This window comes from Oryx dammah, unplaced genomic scaffold (genome assembly GCF_014754425.2).
Source record: "Oryx dammah isolate SB20612 unplaced genomic scaffold, SCBI_Odam_1.1 HiC_scaffold_17, whole genome shotgun sequence".
Lineage (NCBI taxonomy): Eukaryota > Metazoa > Chordata > Mammalia > Artiodactyla > Bovidae > Oryx > Oryx dammah.
Window position 1 is genome coordinate 48,621,709 of NW_024070201.1, and position 13,220 is coordinate 48,634,928.

Below are 13,220 nucleotides of genomic sequence, written 5' to 3' on the forward strand. Positions count from 1 at the left end.
GACTCTTGAGAGTCCCTTGGACTGCAAGAGGATCCAACCAGTCCATCCTAAAGGAGATCAGTCCTAGGTGTTCAATGGAAGGACTGATGCTGAAGCTGAAACTCCAATACTTTGGCCACCTCATGTGAAGAGTTGACTCATTGGAAAAGACCCTGATGCTGGGAGGGATTGGGGGCAGGAGGAGAAGGGGATGACAGAGGATGAGATGGCCGGATGGCAATACCGACTCAATGGACATGAGTTTGGGTAAACTCCGGGAGTTGGTGATGGACAGGTAGGCCTGGTGTGCTGCGATCCCTGGGGTCGCAAAGAGTCAGACACTGCTGAGCGACTGAACTGAACTGAAATAATAGTAAAGGACAGTAAATTACATTATTTGTCCTTTATAAATGCTCTCTACACATATGCTTGGGCTTCACTTGTAGTTCAGATGGTAAAGAATCTGCCTACAGTGCAAGAGACTCAGGTACGATGCCTGGGTCAGGAAGATTCCCCTGGAGGAGGACGTGGCAACCCATTCTAGTGTTCTTGCCTGGAGAATCCCAAGCACAGAGGAGCCTGGAGGGCTACAGTCCATGAGGTCGCAAAGAGACACTGCTGCTGCTGCTGCTAAGTCACTTCAGTCATGCCCGACTCTGTGCGACCCCATAGATGGCAGCACACCAGGCTCCTCCATCCATGGGACTTTCACAGGCAAGAGTACCGGAGTGATTTGCCTACTGAGCGACTAACATTTTCACTTTCACTACACATATGCTTACTTAATCCTCTGACCCTGTGAGATATTTTCTGATTTTCTGATGAAGAAATTGGGGCTCAGGGAGACTTAAGTAACTTTCCCAAGTTCATGATGTTATGTGATAGATCAGGATTTAAATCCCAGCTGCCCTAAAGTGAAAGGCTATTCACTTAAGTGCTTCATATAAGAAAAGGTAATTCTGATACTTTGTGATTATTAGTTTTGTCCTCAAGATAATTTAAAGATAAGCTTTTCTCTCCCCTCCCTCCACCCTCATCTCCCTTTAAAGCAGATGAGGATGTCTGAGACCAGAGTGAAATCACCTAAGAGAAGTAGTCTTCGAACTAGTCCAGCCAGGCCTCTCTGCTTCCATCACGCCCAGATTTTCCCAGGCTTTCCACACAGGTTGTGGCTCATCATCTGGATGCAATAGCCAAATTACCATGTATAGCCTGCCTGCACCCAAGACCCAAGAATTCAGCAGTGTGTGATAACAGGGAGGCTGCCTCCTCTTCCCTCCATTCTAATGCTGCAGGTGTTACAAGAAGCTCACCAAAAGGCTGTACCCTTATCATGTTTAAAAAGAAAAAAAAGAACAATAACTCTAGCTTCATAGAGTGGTTGTGAACATGGAAAAGTCTATAAACTTCTTGAGCACACCATCGTTGTTGTTTAGTCGCTAAGTCGTATCGGACTCTTTTTCGACCCCATGGACTGAAGCCCGCCAGGCTCCTCTGTCCATGGGATTTCTCAGGCAAGAATAGTGGAGTGGGTAGCCAAACCCTTCTGTAAGGGATCTTTCCAACCCAAGGGGTCAAAGCCATGTCTCCTTCATTGGCAGGCAGATTCTTTACCACTGAGCCACCAGGGAGGCCCTGTTGACCACAGAGAAGGCATTTATTAAAATGTAACAATGAGCAGAGACACCCACTATTTTCACACCCATTATCTCAGTAAGTCTCCTTCCTTCCAAAACCTGCAAGTGGTGCCATTCCCCTTCTGCAAACGAGGAACTAGAGCCTGAGAAGTGAGGAAACCTGTCAGTGACCCCATTAAGAGGAAGGAGAAGAGACTGGCTTCACGCACAGTCCATCGGACTCCAAGCCTCATGCATCTATCCATTTCTCAGCGCTCTCATCTCTAAAATTTTTGAAAATATTGTGTCTCTCGAGAATATAGAGACTGAAAATATATGAAAAGCACTTCAGATAGTGTGTTGCACATACTAAGCACTTAAAAATAATAATGCTTGATATTAATCAAGCAAGTATTTACTGCCTTATGATAGGGATAATATTGATTCCCATTTTGCACATTGGAAAACTGAGCACTAAGTGGTCAAATAACTTGCCTAAGCTCATAAATTAAGAAAGTGGATGACCAAGGGTTTAAATGTAAGCAGTCGAACTCCAGAGCCCACATTCTTTTCTTCCTCTAATTTTATTTTAATTTTTATTTTATGTTGGAGTATGGCTGTATTAGTTTCAGGTGTGCAGCAGGGTGATTCAGTTATACATATACATACATCTCTTCTCTTTCAAATTCTTTTCCCATTTAGGTTATTACAGAATACTGAGTCGAGCTCCCTGTGCTATACTCCAGAGTCCACACTCTTAAGCTCTGTTATGCTGCCTCTGTCTGCTAGCTATGATGGTTATTAATATTATTAAAGCTGCAAATTATCATCCCCAAAGAAGATGAAATAGGATTTCAAATTTATGAGATCCCATTTACCACCCCTGTCTCCTTTCTGACTGCTTATATGCACCAATCCCTCAAGTTTTAAGATTATAAGGGGCCCACATGCTTATTAACAATTTTTGTATTGCACACTACCTGAGTTTAGTTATAGGTTCATGGCTTAGGAAGAAGAAATTTCTCCTCAAATAAGAACTCTCCTGATGGTATGGGGGGCGAGGCCGTGGGAGGGGGTTTGGGATTGGGAACACGTGTACACCCATGGCAGATTCATGTTGAGGTGTGGCAAAACAAATACAATATTGTAAAGTAAAAATAATAATAATAATTAATTAATTTAAAAAAAGAACTCTCCTGAAAGAGCAAAAGAAAAACATGGTAAAACTGTATGTGGAAAGAAAAGCAGTGAGAAAGAGATGGTAAAAGTGACAGAGAATCAATGCATAGCAGACCCTTTCAAGGATGAGTTAAAAAAAAAAAAAACTGAATTATGCTCTCTGTCCCTCTACCATCTTATTCATCCAGGTTCCAGAAGACCATGAATAGTACAAAAACTATATTTCTCTAACCAGAGAAGTCTACCCCCAGTTTGGTTCAAGGCCAAACTGTGAGCCACCAAAAAGAAATGACCCAGCTTGGAGAAGATTAGAGACCTTCTTTCCATAAGATGATTTCATGGCAACCAATGCCCAAGGGGATACAAGCCTTTAAGCCTCTGGATTTTCCAGCCAAGTCCTGAGACTGAAGAAGCCCCAGGAATGGGGCTAAAAGGGAGGTTACAGAAAAACAGGCCCTGGCACTGCAGCTCTGGCTTAGCAAGGACTATGGGAAGCTGGGAAGCAAGTTTTCCCCAAGACCATGAAGCTGTTGTGCTTTAGCCTAGAATAGCTCTAATACTGCTCTGCTCAGAAATAAGCTTAGCATAAACCTATCTAGGCTGGGCACCTGTAACTGGGCAGCCACTACCTATCTGCAGGGGCTCAGGCTGCCCAAAAACAACTCAGACCCCTCTACCTTCTGCGGCTTTCTACCAGCTCAAAGCCTTCTTATGTTCTAGGGCTGAATAAGAGATGTTCAGCCCACAGTGCATATAAACTGAAAGGCCACTGCTTTCATACAAGACTTAAATCCTGAAAGCTATCAGTGAAATGGGGCTTCCCTGGTGGCTCCAATGGTAAAGAATCTGCCTGCACTACAGGAGATGCAAGTTTGATCCTTAGGTTAGGAAGATCCCCTGGAGAAGGGAATGGCTACCCACTCCAGTATTCTTGCCTGGAGAATCCAATTGACAAAGGAGCCTGAGAGGCTACAGTCCATGGGGTTGCAAAGAGTTGGACATGACTGAGCGACTAGGCACACACACCAATGAAACTGTAGTGAAATCTGAGTATAGGAAGAAAATTGTAATTCCTCTAAAGGTTTTAGTTTATTTATAGACATGGGATCCATATAGAAAAAAAAACCATTATTAAATAAGTCTGATCCTATCCATCATCTAAAAATTTTTTTATCTCTTTAAATGTTTTTAAACATTAGATCCCCTTCAAATCTGTGTTGTCCCATTTCAAAAGCAATCAAAACCTTTTATTAGATTTAACCAGTGAAGCCTGGTTATTTAGGAAGAGATCCCATGGTCTGGAATGAATCCAGAATGTCTCTAGTGTTGAATAGTTAAGTTAAAATGATAGGTAGGTAGGTAGAATCAATCTGGTTTAGAGGCTTGTTTGTGTAAATCACTGGTACCTGTGAATATATTGTAACCCAGCCTTCTATGGTCTCAAATGGTTTTAGCAGGTCTCATATGTCTGCATGGAGAAGGCAATGGCACCCCATTCCAGTACTCTTGCCTGGAAAATCCCATGGATGGAGGAGCCTGGTAGGCTGCAGTCCATGGCGTCGCTGAGGGTCGGACACGACTGAGCGACTTCACTTTGACTTTTCCCTTTCATGCATTGGAGAAGGAAATGGCAACCCACTCCAGTGTTCTTGCCTGGAGAATCCCAGGGACGGGGGAGCCTGGTGGGCTGCCGTCTACGGGGTTGCACAGAGTCGGTACACGATTGAAGTGACTTAGCAGCATATGCCTGCAAATGTGATATCTCTGTAATTTCCTTGAAGGCCTTAAATACCATGAATAATGGCTGTTCTATTAAAATCATGAGTCTCCTCACATTAGCATTTTAGAGGTTGGAATGTTCAGAGTTAGCATCTTATACATATATTATCCAGGCTAGGCAGCACAGAGTAGAAGTATATGTTCCAGACCCAGATTGCCTAAGTTTAAATCCTGGCTCCACTAATGATTAATTACATGATCATGGGCAGATTTCCTAACATTTTCTCCTCATGCTTTCACCTGTAAAAGGGAAAGTTCTCTCTTGAGTTACGGTGAGGTTATCAAGAAGTCATAATCCCTTAGTGAACAAATGTTAACTCTGACCAGCTGTTACATAGCTGTCAGCCTTCTTGACTTGGGTTAGCTAAGGATTAGTAATCCCTCTATGCCTGCTCAAACTAGTCAGAATATACAGTCCAAGGGGAGGTTTGCTCATTCACTTTGACCCCAGATTAAGGCAGAATCCACCCTCTGACTATCTTTGTCCCATAATCAAAAGCCCCACAGTAGGATGCAGGGAAGCTGTCAGTTTCAGCCTGTGCAAAGAGCAGGCCCTGTGGGAGTTATCTGGGGCTTGTTCTGTTGGTTTGGCTAGTTGGCTGAGGACTGAGAAGGAGCAGTGTTTCCTTTTATCATGAGGTCACCATGTTTCTCAACAAGGAACCATCAAGCTCAGAAAGGGCACTAATGTGGTTAAAAACTCATTCCTGATGCCCACCCAAGCCCAGTATGTTATAATAAGGAGGATCAGCAAAGGCCTTGAGGTAACTCTCACCTCTCAGGTTATGGAAAGACCTGAAGGATAGTTGCCTGCCCTAAGCAGAGACCATTCAGTGCTGCCCTGAGGCAGCACATGTAGGGCTGAAACGCTGCTGGTGTAGGGCGGTGGTGCAAGACCTCCAGGCTCAGTCTCCTGGCCCCAGGCACCGGCTCCGACCCCCCAGCCCCACAACTCACCGTGGCTCCAGAGCTTGCATCTCCTCTCATCTGAACCAGTGTTTGTGAAAAGCATATTCTGCTGTCAATGAAGACCAGTACTTTATAATTCTCCTGATGAAGTTAGGGAAATAACAGGTCTGCTGGGATCTGTATGCAAATCCAAGAGATTTTTGAAGTTGAACTTTCTGAACCCCTTGAGTGCTGGGCCAGGCAGCCGGGGGACTTGAAAGAAAGTATCAAGCAGTACATGCTAGGACTTGGTAGTCCCGTGGCTAAGACTCCATGCTCCCAGTGCAGGGGGCCTGGGTTCAATCCCTGGTCAGGAAACTAGATTCTACATGCCACAACTAGAGAGCCTGGGTGCAGGGAAGATCCTGCATGAGGCAACAAAGATCCCATGCACCACAACTAAGACAGGGTGCAGCCAAGTAAACATTTAAAGAAAAAAAAAAAGCAGTCCATCCTGATGACTTTCCATAGGAGGCGCCAGAAGGAGGATAAAGTGGGCCTGCTCCTTCCCAAAGAGCCAACCCCCCAAACAGCCTGGCTATAAATTGAGGTAGGTGGGGACTAAGAGGATGGTTATGAGAAGGCTGGGACCTGGGACCCTTTGCTGCAGTGTCGCAAAACTTGCGCTTGGACACACCTCTCCTGGAGCAACAAAATACAAAGAAGCTGTATGGGACTAAAAATAACTGCATTCATGTTGCAGTTGAGGCAAATTCTGGCCCCAAAAGATACAAAAGAAACTGAAAAAAAAAAAAAAACCTGCCACTTTGGAAGAGCCTGGAGGAAAAACACGGTGTTGGGAACAAAAGCAGGGTATTGCACAAGCCCTCCTTGCAGACTTCACCTCAGAGGTGAGCAAAGCACCTAATCCGCCCCTCTGGCTCGACCAATAGACACACCTCTACCCTCAAGCTTGTGCCCCTCAGGGATCAAGCAAGGAAGGGAACATGTTGCTGGTTGTCACTTAACCCCTTCTATAGCAGGGCCACAGTAAAGCCTTGCCTGAAGTTCTTGTCTCCCTTCTAGTCAATTAGTCCATTTCTGTTGATTGGGGAAGGCCAAGAACCCTGGTTGGTAATAGAGTTTTAGCCATAGTCTGTTCCTCTGGGGCAACAGAGGCTGCCAGGAATTTCCATTTCTGGAGAGAATGAGAAATTAGGCATGTAGCCAAAGATACGTGCATGAGTGCTTTAAACATCGAGATTCTGTTGGAGAGGAGAAAAGTTTTCTATCTAAATTTATGCCTGTACCTGGGGAATGAAGGTGGTTGAAAATAAAGTGGTAATGATGAAGCAACAGCTCTCACCTGTTAATACACTCAGGGATCAAGCATAATGTGGCAGAAAAGCAGTGATTTATTTCAGGATCTGTCACACATCAGGTGTCATAAAGAGCAAATGACTTTTAACTCCTTGAAACTTTCATGCTTCACTTGTAAACTGGGAACATTTGCTATTTCATGGGATGGTTGTTAGAATTATATTAGAATGGGAGAGCACTCAGAAAGGAACATCATATAGTTCAGTTCAATTCGGTCACTCAGTCGTGTCTGACTCTTTGTGACCCCATGAACCGCAGAACGTGAGGCCTCCCTGTCTATCACCAACTCCCGGAGTCCACCCAAACCCATGTCCATTGAGTCAGTGATGCCATCCAACCAACTCATCCTCTGTCATCCCCTTCTCCTCCTGCCTTCAATCTTTGCCAGCATCAGGGTCTTTTCCAATGAGTCGGCTCTTCACATCAGGTGGCCAAAGTATTAGAGTTTCAGCTTCAACATCAGTCCTTCCAATGAGCACCCAGGACTGATCTCCTTTAGGATGGACTGGTTGGATCTCCTTGCAGTCCAAAGGACTCTCAACAGTCTTCTCCAACACCACAGTTCAAAAGCATCAATTCTTTTGTGCCCAGCATTCTTTATAGTCCAACTCTCACATCCATACATAACCACTGGAAAAACCATAGCCTTGACTAGACAGACCTTTGTTGGCAAAGTAATGTCTCTGCATTTTAATATGCTGTCTAAGTTGGTCATAACTTTACTGCTAAGGAATAAGCATCTTTTAATTTCATGGCTGCAGTCACCATCTGCAGTGATTTTGGAGCCCAGAAAAAATAAAGTCAGCCACTGTTTCCCTATCTATTTGCCATGAAGTGATGGGACTGGATGCCATGATCTTAGTTTTCTGAATGTTGAGCTTTAAGCCAACTTTTTCATTTTATAAGCTCCATACACTCCCTTTCCTTTCCAATAGGATATTGAGAACAAGCTTCAGTCATCTGTCTGGACTCCTCTGCACTGTCCTTCCACATGTCACACTTCCTCTACCACTCAGAGTCAGAGTTTGGCATCTTTTAAAATAAACGTTTTTATTTGGGATACATTTAGATTTACAGAAAAGTTACAAAGATAGTGTAGAGAATTTCCATATACCCTTCACCCAGTCTCCTTAATGTTAACATAATACATAAACACGGTACATTTGTCAAAGCTAAGAGACCAGTATTGGTACATTACTATTAACGAAAGCTCACAGATTTTATTTGGAGCTCACTAGTTTTCTCACTAGTGTCTGTTTTCTGTTTCAGGACTCAATGTAGGTACCATACTGCAATTAGTCATCCTGTCTCCTTAGTCTCTTCTGGTCTGTGATGGTTTCTCAGTTTTTCCTTGGTTTTCATGACCATGAGTCTCGAGAATGTTGGACAGTTATTTTGTAGAACTAACTTCAGCCATTCCCTCCTCCTTTCCCTCCAGTGTGGAGAGAAGACAATGTAGAGGTGACAGACTGCACTGCAGGATGAGCTGACTCCTTTTTTATTTAAATGTCTTTTATTTTTTATACAATTTTTAAAGGTTAGTTTCCATTTACTGTTACTGCAAAATATTATCTCTATTCCCCATGTCATACAATATACTCTTGAGGCTATCTTTACCCAATAGTTTGTACTCCCCCATCCTCTTACTGAGTCCAAGCTTGCTCTGCTCGCCACACAACAGGCCAGTAAATCCGAGAGATGAAGTGTTGAGGCAAGGAATATGACTGACCCAGAAGATAGCAGACTAATGTCTCAAAACAATCTTCTTATCTAGTCTGGATGCCAGCTTCTTTAGTAGGACAGAGATGGGGGAAGGTGAGGAAATTTTATTTTAAAGGGTATTTATCTTGCATAAGGTTCCCTAGAATGGCAAGCCTTGGGGAGAGGATGTGTTAATTTCTTCCTTCCTGCCACCCACAAGTGGACAGGATCCTGAACAAAGGCACTTTGGGTTAATACTTAGACAGAGGGTCAGGTTTCCCCAAGGCAGGCCATTATGTATAAACAGTATCCTTTTGTGAAAAATAATAATGAGAAGCAAAGGTTAAAGAAACAGCAGACCCAACATGGGATCAGTGCTTCCCTGTAATAATTCCCCCACCCCTATACTGCCCCCCAGAGTCACTAGTTCTCTACATCTGTGAGTCCTGACTCCTCTTTATTCCATGCCAGTTTCCAGTGTTTCCTGCAGATCAGAGAACAGGATATTTCCAGATTCTGCCTGCTTGAGGCGGTTAGTAGTTCCTCGGGTTTTCCAGGTGGTCCTTTCAACCAGGACACCAGTTTCTGTCCTCAATGGGTTGCAGCCTAATATAAGCTTTCCCATAACCCTTTTTTTATTCATTGAGATTTTTAAATTCTGGAAGGTTCTTGTCATATTTCAGTTTCTAGGGGTAAAGAGATCACTTTTTAATGGATTTTTAACTGTTTGTTGAAATACTGACATTTCTCTGATGAAATGCTTTCTTTAGCTTTTCTAGCACCTAATTCTAAAGTGCTTTCTTTGCCTTAAAAGTAATAAATATGGCTAATGCCAGATCATCTCTCAAATCAGGGATGGGATAGAAAATGATAAATGGAAGTAAGCAGGTAAAACTTCATTCTATATTCTTAGGAGAGATTGCTCCCCATTCAACTCATTCTAAAATCTAAATTATCCAAGAGTCTTTGAGGCAGGAGGCAGATGGCCCCCACACCACCCCCATAGTAAAGCAATTGGAGATTCATTCTATATTGACCAAAACTCCAAGACAAGAATAGCAGGAAAGTTACAGGAGGAGGCTGGGCCCCGCTCAGACCACATATTTCTCAATCCAGAGTCAAGAGACTTCCCCAATGATACATGCACAGAAAAGGCTCCTTGCAGGCCAAAGGGGTAGCAATGTCAAGGGATGCTCTAACAAGACGCCTCTTTGGAAGGGCCCATCTTGGCTCAGAGATCCATGTGCACACGTGGAAGGATCCTGAGATATACCAAATATAGACTGTGAACCAGGCAAATTATAATGATTTGCCAAAGGAAAACCAAAAGAAATATCCCATAAAAGTAATTCAAACTACCATGAGGGTGCAACTCAGGGACTCTCCCTCTGAGCCTGCCCCTGTGTGTCTATCCACACGTACTATACTCTTTTTCCTCTTAATAAATACTTTACTTGCTTCACTACTTTCCATCTTTGTGGAAATTCTTTCCTACAAAGCCAAAGGGCCAGGGCCTTGTCACTGACCACTGGTCTAGTGGCTAGGATCTGGTGCTTTCACTGCCTCAACCGGGTCCCAATCTCTGACTGGGAACCCAAGCCCCACTCCAAACCTTTGCAGGCCGAGGCCACCCAAAATCATATCAGCTCACAAAACTGGGGTTCATTTACTCACTGTGTTTTACCCAGGGATTAATTAGGCACCAATCCTATCTTCTAGTAGTTTATGCCTCTAAACAAGAGTGCACACTCAGTCATGCCTGGCTCTTTGCCACTCCATGGACTGTAGCCCACCAGACTCCTCTGTCCATGGGATTATCCTGGCAAGAATACTGGAGTGGGCTGCCACTTCCAGTAAGATCCAGGGGATCTTACCGGCCCAGAGATTGAAACTGTATCTCCTGAGGCTCTTCCATTGACAAGTGTATTCTTTAGTAAAAGTGCCTAAAAACTAAAGTGGTATAGTATTCTCTACTTTAGCGGACAAAGAAAGAGGAAATGTTTATATAAAAGAGGATGGCGTTTGAGTCAAGACTTTAAGAATAAATTGGCCTTAAATATATATATTTTTTAAAAGCCTGCTGGATTATAGTTAAGATCATTGTATATGGAATCAAGCAGAACTTAGTTAAACTCCTTACTTTTAAACTAGGTACCTTGTGCCAGGTACCTGGACTCTAAATGCATCAGCATCCACTCTATAAAACTGAAATGACAAGACTATCTAGAGAGGTATAAATGAGACATGTATAACACTGAGCCAGTCATTTGCTCTCAAATATATCCCTTCTCCCTCTTCATTGCAAGAGGTTAATTCCTGAATGCTGGGTTTCCAAGGCTCCCTTGTGACCTGGTTTCTTACTGGGTTTCAGTTCAGTTCAGTCGCTCAGTCATGTCCGACTCTTTGAGACCCCACGAATCACAACATGCCAGGCCTCCCTGTCCATCACCAACACCCAGAGTTCAATCAAACTCACGTCCATCAAGTCGGTGATGCCATCCAGCTATCTCATCCTCTGTCGTCCTCTTCTCCTACTGCCCCCAATCCCTCCCAGCATCAGAGTCTTTTCCAATGAGTCAACTCTTCGCATGAGGTGGCCAAAGTTTAGGCATTGCAAATATTGAAGGAAGATTGACCAGATCCTTTAGATGAGCTGAGGTATGATTAAATTAGTGATCTTCATTCAGCAGGCAATGAGAGTAAGAAAAAAAGAAGCAAGACAATCAGCCTTGGAGAAAAGGGAAGTGAGGCAAGGAAAAAGACAAAACAATGCAATACATCATCACACTGGATGACATTCATAACGAGTTTCAAAAATATATGACAGGCCCCTCAGTCAGTGGGTTTGCTCATCAAAACTACAAGGAGGAACTTCACCTTGAAATAGTCCATGGGAGAAAAATGAGGAAATTTATCTTTCCCACTCTCTTTTTGCACTTGTGCCATTTGCTTATAACAACTGCTCAGAAATCTGAATCCCAGGCCCTGTAGGTGATGTCTCATCAAATCCAAAAGTGTGGGTACAGAACAGTAACCAGCACTGGTAGGGTGCTGACTGAGAGAATAAGAGGGGTTCATGAGAATCGGAGATGGTGCACAAGATTAGTATCCAATACAAATCACCCTGAAAGACAATGGTGATGGAAACTCTTCCCAGTGTACAGAACTTGAAGCAAGAACTTGTCCATTCTGCTTGAAACCAAAGAAGAATGGATATATATGATGTATATGTACAACCTGATTTTGTCTTACAGATTAGCCTGTAAGGTTCAGGCTGGAAAAACGATTGAAAGATTGATGACAACAAGTTATGGGTAGAAGTATACACTGAACACCTAAGATAGGGCCCAGAGTGAAAATGTTTTTGTCCTATGTGAATTCCCACCAGAGGACATATAATGCAGAGAAGGTACCCAATAATCAGGTGAATAAGATGACCCATCCTGTCTCAATATTCACTGGAAGGACTGATGCTAAAGCTGAAGCTCCAGTATTTTGGTCATCTGATGCAAGCAGATGACTCATTGGAAAGGTCCCTGATGCAGGGAAAGATTTGAGGGCAAAGGAGAAGAGGGCATCAGAGGATGAGATGGCTGGATGGCATCACCAATGCAAAGACCATGAAAGTGGGCAAACTTCGGGAGATGATGAGGGACAGGGAGGCCTGTTATGCACAGTCCAGGGGAGCTGCAAAGAGACAGACATAACTGGGAGACTAAACAACAACAATCAGGTAAATAAGATGACCCATCCTCTGCATGCTGATCAGCCTCTTCTCAGTCACCTGGTGCTTATTCAATGGACTCTTGTACAAGTGTCCTTATCAGTAGTGGTAAATGGATAAACCCAAGGAATCCATACTCAGGCAGCATTTGTATTCCTACTGCTATAGAAACCTGCACATATAAGACCAACTCTGAGCCTGATTTTTCCCTGTTTCTAAGAGAATCTAGGCAGTCTTTAGCGGCATGTTAATGACATTGAACCAACAGCAATTTATCCTCACAAAATAGCTACTATACCAGAGACAGATTCATTTGCCATCTTATATTGCTTCTGCCAGCACCACTGTTTTTCAATTTACAACATCAGGGTCTCCAACAACATCACTTACAACCAAGAAACTGATTTTACAGTCAAAAAATTCTGATAATGGGATTGCACTATGGAATGCAGTGGTCTTACAATGTACTTCATCAACCAGAAAAAGATGGTTCAATAAAAATATGAGAGGCACTGCTGAAGGCTCAGGCATGGCAGCAGTTTGGAAACCCCACTCTATGATATAAGAACGTTGTATCATAAATTCTGGTGCCCACCTAAGATCAACAACTAATAGGTGATGGCATTTTTTTATAGCCATTATAAACCCACTCCTCAGAGAATAAAGAAGGGAGGTGGTTGCAGCTCCTATTTCCCTCAAACTAGTAACTCATTTACAGATCATTTTCTTTCCATCCCCCAACATAGGGCTCGGCCTTGTTCTAAGGGTCTAGTAAAGAAAGAAGTTCTCCCACCAGAGTAAAAACTCTGATTCTCATAAATAGGAATTTGCCACTACTCCCTGGCTCTTTGAGGTTTCTTGTGCTTGCTGCTGCTGCTGCTGCTAAGTCGCTTCAGTCGTGTCCGACTCTGTGCGACCCCATAGACAGCAGCCCACCAGGCTCCCCCGTCCCTGGGATTCTCCAGGCAAGAACA